The sequence below is a fragment of the Neovison vison genome, chromosome 1 (genome assembly GCF_020171115.1).
Source record: "Neovison vison isolate M4711 chromosome 1, ASM_NN_V1, whole genome shotgun sequence".
Lineage (NCBI taxonomy): Eukaryota > Metazoa > Chordata > Mammalia > Carnivora > Mustelidae > Neogale > Neogale vison.
Window position 1 is genome coordinate 213,965,135 of NC_058091.1, and position 12,242 is coordinate 213,977,376.

A 12,242-nucleotide genomic window follows, 5' to 3' on the forward strand; every position below is an offset into this window, starting at 1 on the left:
CTACTCTGTGTTCAATGTGGTAGATATGCTTTGTTTTCCTCATGTCATTTATCCCCCACATTAACTCTATGTGACAGGCTCAGTATCTCCTTTTTACAGATGTGGGAACTGAGGTCTAGAAAACTTAAATACCCTTCCAAGATTACACAACTAATAAGGAAGCATTTGCACCCTGGCAACACCTTTGATGCCCTTGTCCCAAAAACCCTTCCAGTGAGCCTTGGGAAAGGGACTTCTAAGTGACACCTGTACCCCAGTATAAAATCTAGAGCATGTCCAGTTATACCCTGAGACTGTGGAGTCCGCTTAGTGTGACCGTACCACCAAACGTGTATTTCCTGCAGCCTTGTGTTACTGCTGTACTTTTCTGGCTGATGAAAATGGCCCATGTCTCATTCACACCCTCTTTGCCCTTGGACCTCACCTCCACCCCCAGCACTTGATGTAATCACCTATGGGAAGCGGAAGCACGTGAGACGGGCTGAGAAAGCAGACACAGGCTTTCAGCATTGGTCTAAGGTGGGCTGTTGCAAACGGAACCGTGAAGGCCTGGCCCCAGCTGGGGCACATGAAGATAGCCCCCTCCTCCCCACGCAGCTGTCACATCCATAGGCCAGTTAGGGGTGAGAGCAGCTTGGAAGGTGTTCTCTGTTTTCCCACATTGTATCTCTATAGCTTACTCTGTGCCAGCTTTACCCAAACTGACTGAGAAAACTGACAAGAGTTAGAAAGCAAAACGAATTCCATGCATAGGAACTGCAGTGGAGTCAATAAAACACAGATCTGATTTTGTTGGTGCTATGGGAAACTCTTGTTGCAAAAACAAAACAAATAAGACATCCAAAGTTGAAGGTAGTACAGTCCCACTAACACCTATTTCTAAATATCTTGGGAGATTTCAGGAGACGGGAGCTGGTGCCGGGTCACCTCTCAGGGCGTGGCTGTCCTCACGCTTCTCAGTTTTCAAATCCTTGGACTCTGTTGGTTTAGGAACTCAGAAGGCCTGAGGCTGCTCTTATCACACCTTGGCATCAGAATCCTGAATAGCAAACATCTTCTGAACTGAGTACAAGGAAGTTGAGATTACTCTGGGGTCAGAGGCTGATAAACAGGGTTTAAAAGCTGGTGGCAGGAGGCCCTCCTGAAAGCGACAGGTTTGCTGGTCCCCTGGGTGGAGCTTTCATTTCAGGACAGGCAGAGGGCCCCCTGTTAGAGACACTGTGTCTGGATTTGAGGCCCTGGCAGGTCATGGAGTGAGGCCCTCTGGAAGGGCTGAGGCCCCTAGTCTGTCCCAGAGCAAGGAAGCAGAGTAAAGCTTGTTCTGTCCCCTCGCTGGACACACACCCATTCTCTCCTCTGGCCTAGGCACACCCCCAGAGGCTGCTCTCTGCGTGGAGACATTACTGGCTTTTGCCATAGCATTCTGTACTGGCTTCTACCATTCCTTCCAGATCCATCTCTGCTCCTAAACCTGCCCTGCGTGAGGACTGGGACCCACCAGGACCCGAGAAGTGGGATGGTTGCTGCACAGGCAGTTCTGGGTCAGACAGTTAGGACCATGCTCCTGGGGCCAGAGCCCAGTTTCATGCCCAGACAGCAGCCAGGCTCGGAGCCAAGCCTGCCTCATGGCCCCACAGCTCCCTGGCCTCCCGCCAATCACCCATGCCAGGAAGGAACAGCCTGTCACCAGAGGGGAGTGGGCCACTGGGCACCCTGCGCTCTGACTTCTCCGGCAGCTCTGCCCAGTAGGAGTGTGATGCCTTTTGCCCAATTTGATGGTCGGTACAGAGGTTCAAGGGAGGGGCAGGTGGGTGGTAAGATACAAATAGACACCCGAATTCTGCAGGATCCCAGGCTTCGAATTTGAAATGTTGTTTTCCAGGCTCAGTCAGTCACAGAACCATTTGTCATCACTCGGGTCCTAACAGGGGAAAAAATACAATGGAAAATTAGATCCCGTGTCACAATGTCATGGGTATAAATAAAATGAAAGGCAAGCTTGACGTCAGTAATGAGGATTCTCACATTCCACTTCACTTCCTCATCGTCAAATATGCAGCTCAATTTACCCCCTTGGGTGGTGGAAACCAGTCAGTGTAAACAGGTGGGGGCTCTGACGTTGTGGGGACTGGGTTGCTTTCTCCCTCAAAATCCCCCAGGAGCCCTGGGCAAACAATCCCAAGGGTGGGCCTCACTCCCTGCACTGTGTGTCCCCTGGGTATGCAGTGACATTCTTAGCAGATGTCACAAATCCTTCCTCTCAACCCCTCTGCTTCCACAGTCCATATTCTTGCACTCAAACTTTCCTTCTTGGGGGCAGTCAGCTTGTCCCTTCTCCACACTTCCTGAGATTAGCTGAAGGGACGTTTCTCTACCTGGAGAAGAGAAAGGAGAAGCGAGAAAGGGAGAGCTGAGGGCTTCTTTGCACAGGGACAGGGCGGCCCAGATGTGGCTTCAGCCTGCAGAATATGGACTCGTACTGATTCATATTTTGAACACACTCTGGAATATCATGCTCTAAAGGAACCCCATGGTAAATAATTTTGTAGCTCTAAATTACTCCCCCCACCGCCAAGTTCCATCTTCACACATCTAGCTATACCTCTCTTAGGTTTTTCTCAGAGCGTTAAGCATCCCTGTACCCCAAAGGCATGGCCTGGTACACAATCTAACACCCCTTTATCATCACAAGTCACCAGACTTCAAAGCATGCTGAAGAATGCTGACAAGCTGTGCCACTTACAAGAAAACCAGCAGCTGTTCACACAAGACAGGAACTGGTGTCTGCCATTATCTGGTTTTACGTCCCCTCAAGAGCTATCTTGCTGGACTTGGGATAGGTGTGGAGTCTCTTCCTAATTGACATACTGTAAGGCAAACCCTTAGATGTTAACTCATTGTACTGAAATCATTACCTTCAACAAGCATTTGTGGACTCTGCTCTGTGGAGAGGGAGGACATTCTGGAGCTGGGCAGGGTGCTGTATGAGTATGACCCAACTCCGGATATTCCTGCTCTGATCTGTGAAGGATGGGACCAACAGTGGCACGGTATAGGGTCTCTGGTTCCTAGAAGATCCATTTAAAACATAGTTCTGGGGTTGCCTGGGTGGCTCAGTGGGTTAAGTCTCTGGGATTGAGCCCCACATCGGGCTCTCTGCTCCTCGGAGAGCCTGCTTCCTCCTCTCTCTCTGCCTGCCTCTCTGCCTACTTGTGATCTCTGTCTGTCAAATAAATAAAGTCTTTAAAACAAAAACAAAAGCAAAAACAAAACATAGTTCTGGCGCTTCCTGACTATGCAACTGGGTGAGATAAGGGGTGGAAGGGACTGCACACAGTGCCGGGGTCCTCCTGATGAGTACTCAGCAGCACCCGCTCCCTTCTCCCAAATTCCCCACTTGCCAGCATTACAACTGCTGCCCAGAAAGAAAATATGAAACGAGAAAGAAAATGCCCATTGCATATATGCACAAGGTAATATTCATTTCCTCATTCTAGCCTGCACACATGAAGACATGCACAAGTGTGCAAACACACACACACACACACACACACACACTTTAACCTGGCTTTTGATAAGTGTGATTATTCCAAGCCACAGATTACAATATTTTTAGAACTAGATTCTCTGCTGCCACTCAAGAAGTAGATTGGATTGATAATGGACTGAAATGGCATTTGATCATTTTCCTCTCCAGGTGTCCCCAGCAGGGCAGAATTTGGTAGCACCTAGGCCTCAGGCACTTCTCATTTTGTCATTATAGCTTCTGAGGACAGCTCTGTGGCCTAAATTCTGGGAGACCTATTTTATAAGATGTGTTTCTGAGACCACAGAAGGTTTTTTTTCCCTTTGCCATAAGAATCTCGTAAGGAAATGTTCTTCAAGATTTGTGCCAGCACTGGCCCAGGGCAGAACTGTGAAGGGCAAGGAGTTAGTTTCTTCCCATTATCCTTCCTGCTTTCTCTCACCAACTTAAGCATCCGGTGTTCAAATACCATACCTGGCTTCTAGAACCTTCTATGATAGTCTCTGTCCATTTTGACACTACCCAAGCATTCTTTTTTCTTCCATTCAAAACTTATCCTTCTTATAAGCCTTCCTTCCCAGACCTGCTACCTGCTAGCTAGATATAGGTTAACCATGGGGTGGGTGAAAATTCTGTGCCAGCAGGTAATGGTTTTGGAGTTTTTTTGTTTTATTTTTTGTTATTGTGATGTTAAAGGAGCCCAGTTGTTTGTCTCACACCCATTTTCTTTCTTTCTTTTTTTTTTTTTAAAGATTTTTTAATTTATTCATTTGACAGAGAGAGAGATCACAGGTAGGCAGGGAGGCAGGCAGAGAGAGAGGAGGAAGCAGGCCCTTCGAGGAGCAGAGAGCCCGATGCGGGGCTCGATCCCCAGGACCCTGGGATCATGACCTGAGCAGAAGGCAGAGGCTTTAATCCACTGAGCCACCCAGGTGCCCATTTCACACCCATTTTCTTTTTTTTTTTTTTTAAAGAGAGAGGGAGAGAGAGCGAGCACAGGCAGACAGAGTGGCAGGCAGAGGCAGAGGGAGAAGCAGGCTCCCCCGCCGAGCAAGGAGCCCAATGCTCACGCCCATTTTCATTCAGGGTCTTCTCCTGCCAGGGTATGAGGTAAAGCAGGAGGCAGGAGCCTTGTATTCTCCTTGGAGTCTGGATATTCCTCTAACATACTGAGCATTTTGTTCTTCTTCTTCATACCTAATGTCCAAAACCAGCTTGTACTGGACTCATAAGAGCTGAGTGTCAAAATTTCAGGAATTTTACCAGATGGTTGTTAAAAAACACTGCCATCATTAAAAATTAAATTATATAGGATATACTTAAATAAATTATATTAAAAATAAAGGTAATAAATAATTAAACCTCATCACTTCCTAATTATTTCATTATGCCTACTCCTATGTATGCATTTAAAGTTATTTACGTCTCTTGGATCTCTGTGTGGGGACACGACATGGGGGTGTTACTGCTCATTTCCTTCCAACTCCATGTTCAATGATGTCATACCGGTAGCTAGAACTCTGCCATGGTGGGTAGTATTGACATGCAAGAAGTCAGCAGACACTACAGATCAAGGCTTCTTTTACTGCCTCTTTCTCTGCCAAACCAGTTGGTAAGCACTCATCAGCATACCACTATTTTGCCCCCTGCTGGGCTCAAGGGCCAGGCCTCTTGTCATCCAGGAGAGCTAACATCCAACTTCACGGATATGGGGAGACATCTGCAGAACGTCCCCAAACCTATGCCTGTGCCTTCCCAAAGCCATTTCCCTAAGAGAGCTTCTGACACTCTCGAGTCACTCTTGCTATGTCCCCACTGCCACCACAGAGACATGTGTGCTACCACCGCAGGCACTCCCGCTCTGTCTCTTTCATAGTCAACACAATCTGCTTGGGGCTGCATTCTGTTAACTCCAACATAATTCTAGGGAATTTGAGAGTTGGCAGCCTGGAACTTGGGGTTTCTGAAGTCTGAGAGGGGAGAAGCAGCAATAAATGGAATATTTGGGATATAAGGTTACTATGCTGGGATGCCTGGGTGGCTCAGGCATCTGGATGCCTGGTTAAGTATCTCCCTTTGGCTCAGGTCATGATTCCAGAGTCCTGGGATTGAGCCCCACATAGCGCTTCCTGATCAGCAGGGAGCTTGCTTCTCCCTCCACCTGGTACTCCCCCTCTTATGTGCTGTCTTTCTCTCTCCCTCTCTCTCTGGTAAATGAACAAATAAAATCTTTAAAAAAAAAAAAAAAAAGGTTACTGGGCATAAAATCTCCTATCGTTTGGTCCCATGGGTTGACTTCAAAACTGGGAGATGAGGGGCGACTGGGTGGCTCAGTGGGTTAAAGCCTCTGCCTTCAGCTCAGGTCATGATCCCAGTGGTCCTGGGATCGAGCCCCACATTGGGCTCTCTGCTCCGCGGAGGGCCTGCTTCCTCCTCTCTCTCTACCTGCCTATCTGCCTACTTGTGATCTCTGTCAAATAAATAAATAAAATCTTAAAACAAAACGAAACAAAACAACAACAACTGGGAGATGAGTGGTTCTCCTCAGTTCTCAACCGTAGACATTTTTTGGCAGGGGGCCGATGCAGATTAGAACCGGAGTTTTTACTAGCTTTGACCTCTGATTTTCAAGACACTCAGCTTTTATTTTTTTCCTGCAAAGTGAATGGGGTCAAAAAGTATCATCCTTAAAAGAATACATAGTGTTTTGCACTCTAGAGAGCCCCATCACACTGACTATTAGGTATAACTTTTTAGAATAACGCTGAGGTGGGAGCAACACACACATCCCTATTCTCGTTATGAACAAAAGAGGCCCAAGACACCTAACTTAGCATTGCCCACCTAGCTGGTTTGTGAAATGGCTGGGACTAGGTCCCATGGGGCCAAGTAGATTTGTAAATGCCCTACCTTACAAAGATCGAAAACATGACATGCAATTATTTTAACCTGAAGTCAACCACGTCAGCCCATGTGCTATTCTTTCTTCCTCCTCCAAGGACTCTCATGTCTGCTTTCCACTTGATTCCATGGCATTGAGCTATTTAGAGATTCATCTTGGCCATGCAAACCATTTATTTACTAGAAAGTAAGATTAGGGGTTGACCTTCAGTGTCCTTAACAGATGACACCAGAGTACAAAGAAGAAGACCACAAGGCCGTGGCATCGCAAGGCCACACAATCAGTGGGGGAAGGAGGAAGTGGTGAAAACGCCACACGTCTAAAACAGACCATGGTGTTCATAAGGTGTGAATCCACGTACTGTCGACAACAAAACAATTTTTTATGAGACTATGGTTTATTACTTCCTGGATAAAAGACGGGATGACATTAAGCCTTATTAATTTGCTGGCCAATTGGGCAGAGACTGCAAAGGGGGGAAAGCAGAGAGGCCAGTTTTTGCAAAACAGCTGCTTACCCAGTCCTTGGGCCAGACCCAAAGAACCGGGGGAAAGAACTCCTTATTATATCCTTGTAAGTGAGAGGGTTTGTTTTACAAACTGTGACTGGAAAACTTTGTACCAAAATGTTAATGGTGGTGATTCAAGGAGAAATGAAGACTTAAAAAAAAAAAATTACCACTATCAAAATACAGTTTTTAGCAGAGAATCAACTTTTTCCAGTCTTCTTTATACTTTCAAAAGCACATTAACACCTTAAATTGATAAAGCAGGTCAGCTTCTGCAAGGTGTTCTTGACTGTTACTTCAAATGAGCCTTATGAACGTCTTATACCAGAATTCCATCCTTAAACAGACCAAACCAAAACCTCCCCCAAAACACCAAGGGGACAGAGTGCTATGCCAGCCATTGCTCCAACTTCCTCTCCTAAGTTGCTGTACTCCCTTAGGATCCACAAAATTTCACTCCTGATCCTCAATCCTACCACAAAATTGAGTTCAGAAGATACTCTGTTTGGTCTTTCTTTTGGTGTTTATTTATATGTCTGCCTCTTGGCTAAAATCAATGACAAATGGCTACTTTGAAAAGTAAGACACAAATCATTTTAATGTAACTTTCCCATGAATAAGAGTAACGCTCCCTTTTCACCCTTTTTTTTTTTTTTAAGATTTAATTTGTTTATTTCTCAGAGAGAGCACAAGCAGGGGGAGCAGCAAGCAGAGCAGGAAGAGGGAGAAGCAGGCTTCCAGCTGAACAGGGAGCCTGATGCGGGACTTGATTCCAGCACCCTGGGATCATGACCTGAGCTGAAAGCAGACACTGAACCGACTGTGCCACCCAGGCGCCCCTTCACCTGTCTTCTTCTTCTTCTTCTTCTTTTTTTTTTTTAAATTTTAAAGATTTTATTTATTTATTTGACAGAGGGAGAGGGATCACAAGTAGGGAGAGAGGCAGGCAGAGAGAGGGGGAAGCAGGCTCCCTGCCAAGCAGAGAGCCCAATGCTCTGGCTTGATCCCAGGACCCTGAGATCATGACCCGAGCCGAAGGCAGAGGCTTTAACCCACTGAGCCACCCAGGCGCCCCAACTTCACCTGTCTTCTTACTTTGAAGTCAAGTGGATTTAGTCTTTAGGTCTGGTTAAGGCAAAATTGGGATTCAACTCTTTGTGTAAATAAGAACTTCTGTGAATGGTTAATAATTCTTTGAGGGGCCACCTGTAGCCTTGTACCATGGGAGAGGCAATTTACCTCTGTGACTTGAAAAAGTGGCTGATTTTCTTTCACTGGTAAAAGCAAAGCCACTGAATTATTGGGTAGTAATGAGCTAGCTTCCCAAGAACTTCCGTGCTCCTATTTTGCATCACCCTCACCAAGTAAACATGACTTCAATATTAAAATCAAGAATATTTTCATAGGTGATAGATGTACTAATTATCTCGATCTTGATCACTACATATGTATATCAAACCATCACGTTGTACATTTTAAATATATGTAATTATATTTGTCAATTGTTCCTCAGTAAAACTGGGAAGAAAGAGGGGGGGAAAGAATATTATCACTAAACCCAAACATCAAGATGATTTGATGGAGAAAGGTGTCTGTCTTGGAGAACATAATCATATTTTAACATATCATTGAGGAAAAGAGACAGAAAGAGAAAAAGAAAGGGGGAGGGGAAAGAGAGAGGAGAAGAGAAGTCAGTATTCACAGGGCACAAAACAGAAAAAACGTTACCACTAACAAAAGTATTCAGCTGTTCCCATGGCTGGAAAATAGAATACAAAGACCAGAACTGACTCACGTGTCTATAAATATTTTAATATTTAATAAGTGTGGCATTTTAAATTTTTAAATGGGGGGGGGAAGGATAGAATATCAATAAATGGTATTGAGATAATTTATTGGTTTTTTAGGGTTTTGTTTTTTTTTTTTTAGAGAGAAAGAGAGAGAGAGAGAGAGCAAGCACACAGGGAAGAGCAGAGAGAGAGGGAGAGAAAGAATCTTAAGCCGACCAATGTTGCGTGGCATGGGGCTTGATCTCTCGACCCTGAAGTCATGATCTGAGCCAAAATCAAAAGTCAGATGTTTAACCGACTGAGCACCCAGATGCCCCACAATATGCTAATATTTTTGAAAAGTATTTCAGATAGAATAAATTCTAATTTTATTTGAATTTTAGATTAAAATTTTAATATTAAAAAAATGCCAAAAAATTATAAAAGGATAGTTATCTAATGTTGGGCACAGTAGTGTCTTTCTAAGAATAACACCAAAGGCATTGGCATAAAGAAGACAGATATATCTGACGTCTTAAAAATTTTAAATTTTTGAATATCAAAAGCAACCACAATACCAGTTCTTTGTCAGAAATATGTATTAAAAATATTTTCTCATATCTATGGGTTGTCTTTTCATTTACTTGATCATTTATTTTGAGAACACAACAGCATGGATGAATTTCAGAAATGTGTTTTATGGGAAAAGTATACATTGGATGGTTCCATTTATATGAAGTTCTAGAATAGGAAAAATTAATCTAAAATGATGGAAATTAGATCTATGTAAAAGGGCATAAGGGAACTTTTTGGGGAGACAGAAATGTTCTATAATTTGATTGGAGTCATGGATACATGGGTATATACATTTACCAAAACTCATTATATTACACACTTAAAGTAGATGCATTTTGTTGTAGATGAATTATATCACAATTACAGAAAAAAAAAAAGAATCCATAGTAAATATTGAAGAAAATGACAAACTGAGAATATTTGCAACATCTAAGACAGATAAACTTGTGAGGCCCTCAAACACAAAGAACTCTTAAAAATCAATAAGAAGGGTGCCTGGGTGGCTCAGTGGGTTAAAGCCTCTGCCTTCAGCTCAGGTCATGAACCCAGCTGGGATCGAGCCCAGCTTCGGGCTCTCTGCTCAGTAGGGAGCCTGCTTCCCTTCTTCTCTCTCTGCCTACTTGTGATCTCTCTATCAAATAAATAAATAAAACCTTTTTTAAAAAAACCAAACATTTAAAAAAATCAATAAGAAAAAAATGAACATTCCAATAGAAACTTACAAAAGGACCTAAAGGAGTAATGCAGGGATGCCTGGATGGTTCAGTGGGTTAAGCGTCTGCCTTCAGCTCAGGTCACAATCCCAGGGTCCTGGGAGGGAGCCCCACATTGGGCTCCTTGATCAGCAGGGAGACTGCTTCTCCCTCTGCCTATGACTCCCTCTGCCTGCACGCTCTCTCTCGCTCTTTCTCTCAGTCTGACAGATAAATAAAATCTTTAAAAGAATAAAATAAAGGAGTAATTCATAAAAGAAGAAATAAAAAATGGATAGTAAATATGAAAAAGACACCAACTCTTTGGAAAATAAGCAAACATAAATTCAAAAAGCAACAATGGGACGCCTGGGTGGCTCAGTCAGTTAAGCATCTGCCTTTACCTCAGGTCATGATCGCAGGGTCCTGGGATGGAGTCCTGATCGGGTTCCCTGATCATTGGGGAGTCTGCTTCTCCCTCTCCCTCTGCTGTTCCCCCTGTTTGTTCTCACTCTGTCCAAATAAATAAATAAAATCTTTTTTTAAAAAGAAAGAAAAACAACAATACAATTTATTATTTATCAAATTGATTTTTTAAAAAAATATACTAAAGTTTTGTTAGGGGCAGGTCCGATCCTTAATGGGGTGTAAATTGGTACAATACTACTGGAAGAAAAATTGTCCACATCCAGCCAAAGTTTTTCTGCTTTAGCAGGATGTCTACATGTAGGAACTAAGGGTGCACATGCTTATTTTGCTTCTTCAAATCACTACTGGTGCAAAGATCCTTAGGTTATCACGCAGAGGAATTAGTGAAATGTATGCGGTACATAGGTCATCCGTACTAGGCTCTATCCTCAGGTGCTCAGAGCTAGAAGATTAACCAGAGGCATTTTCTAGTCGATACTAACCTCTCCCTTCTTTAATTTCACAGTGTGATTTGCATCAGCCCACCAGTGACCTTCAAGTTGTTCTTGCATTGTTTCAAAGGAATTCAGTATGTCTCCTTAAATAGCAGGAAAACCACAAGACAAATTCAACCTCCTTCCTGAAGCGTCTCTTGATTACCCCACTCCGGGAGGATCATTCTCTCTCATTACCCCTACGGTCATATTGGCAATCATCACATCCTGGTTTGTGGCAGCTTTCCTTGTGTTGCCTTGAACTACTACATATTTTTAGCATCAAGGTTTACTCTTTCTGTATTCACATCTTTCCTCCCCACAGATCTGTCTGACATGTGTCTGGCTCCCCAACAGCACAGAGCCTACAGTGCCAGGCAGCATGACCTAGTGCCTTGGAACCTGGGTTCCAGAGCCAAACACCTGAGTATAAATTCCAGGACTGCCTGTCACTAGCTGTGTGACCTTCACAAGTTACTTGGCCTCAGCATGTCTCCCTTACCTATAAGATGAGGACCAAAGTGGCACCAACTTCACTGTGCCCTTACGAGGATTGAGACAAATGTATGGCAAGTGATTAGCCCAGTTCCTAATGGTGTTGTAAGTGCTTGGTAAATGTCAGCTATTAGTATGTGCATGCTTCGTAAATATCCGCTGATTGAATGGTTCTAGTGGGGAGGAAATTTAAGGAAAGAGAGGGCTACTTCAGAGTGGAATGAACCCCTGAAAGGGGGAAGGAAAAACCTACAGACCGTGTCCAACAGGCTGCGTGGACCAGGTCAAACATTAACATGGCACTGAGGGTTCAGGATGAGGTGGGAGAAATATAAGGAAGGGAGGGCACAACTGAGGTTTTACAACACAAATAAATTATAAGAATACTATTAATTCATTCAACAAATATATATTGGGTACTTATAGTAATGCAGGAAAAGAAGACATTCCCTTTCTTAAAAAACACTTTCTTATTTTTTTTTAAGATTTTTTTTATTTATTTGTCAGAGAAAGAAAGAGAGAGAGAACACACAAGCAGGTGAAGCTGTAGGCAGAGGAAGAAGCAGGCTCCCCACAGAGCAAGGAGCCCAATACGGGACTCGACCCCAGGACCCTAGGATCATGACCTGAGTTGAAGGCAGACGCTTAATTGGCTGAACCACCCAGGTGTCCCAAGAAATTTCCTTTTTGAGCCTAATGAAGAACGTAATATCCAGGTTGTATCATCTCTCCATGTCTATCCATCAAGCTGTTATAGTTCAAGCCTCTGTGGCTTCTGACCAGAATCACTGTCAGAATTAACCAGGCTTCATGCTAACCCTGCTCTTTTCCTTACCAATCTACTGAGCAGAATGAGTCAGGTGAGTTCTCTA

General features: G+C 43.9%; 1 long non-coding RNA gene across 1 annotated transcript in view; it reads right to left on the reverse strand.

Moving 5' to 3' along the window:
• Window positions 1–846: 846 nt before the first annotated feature.
• LOC122918375 overlaps window positions 847–12,242 on the reverse strand; it is a 62,714-nt gene continuing 51,318 nt past the window's right edge. Inside the window, exons 3-4 of the long non-coding RNA XR_006386590.1 lie at window positions 2,744–2,867; window positions 847–1,921 (exon numbers count right to left, since the gene is read on the reverse strand). This is a non-coding gene — a long non-coding RNA (uncharacterized LOC122918375). The remainder of the gene's footprint in view (window positions 1,922–2,743; window positions 2,868–12,242) is intronic.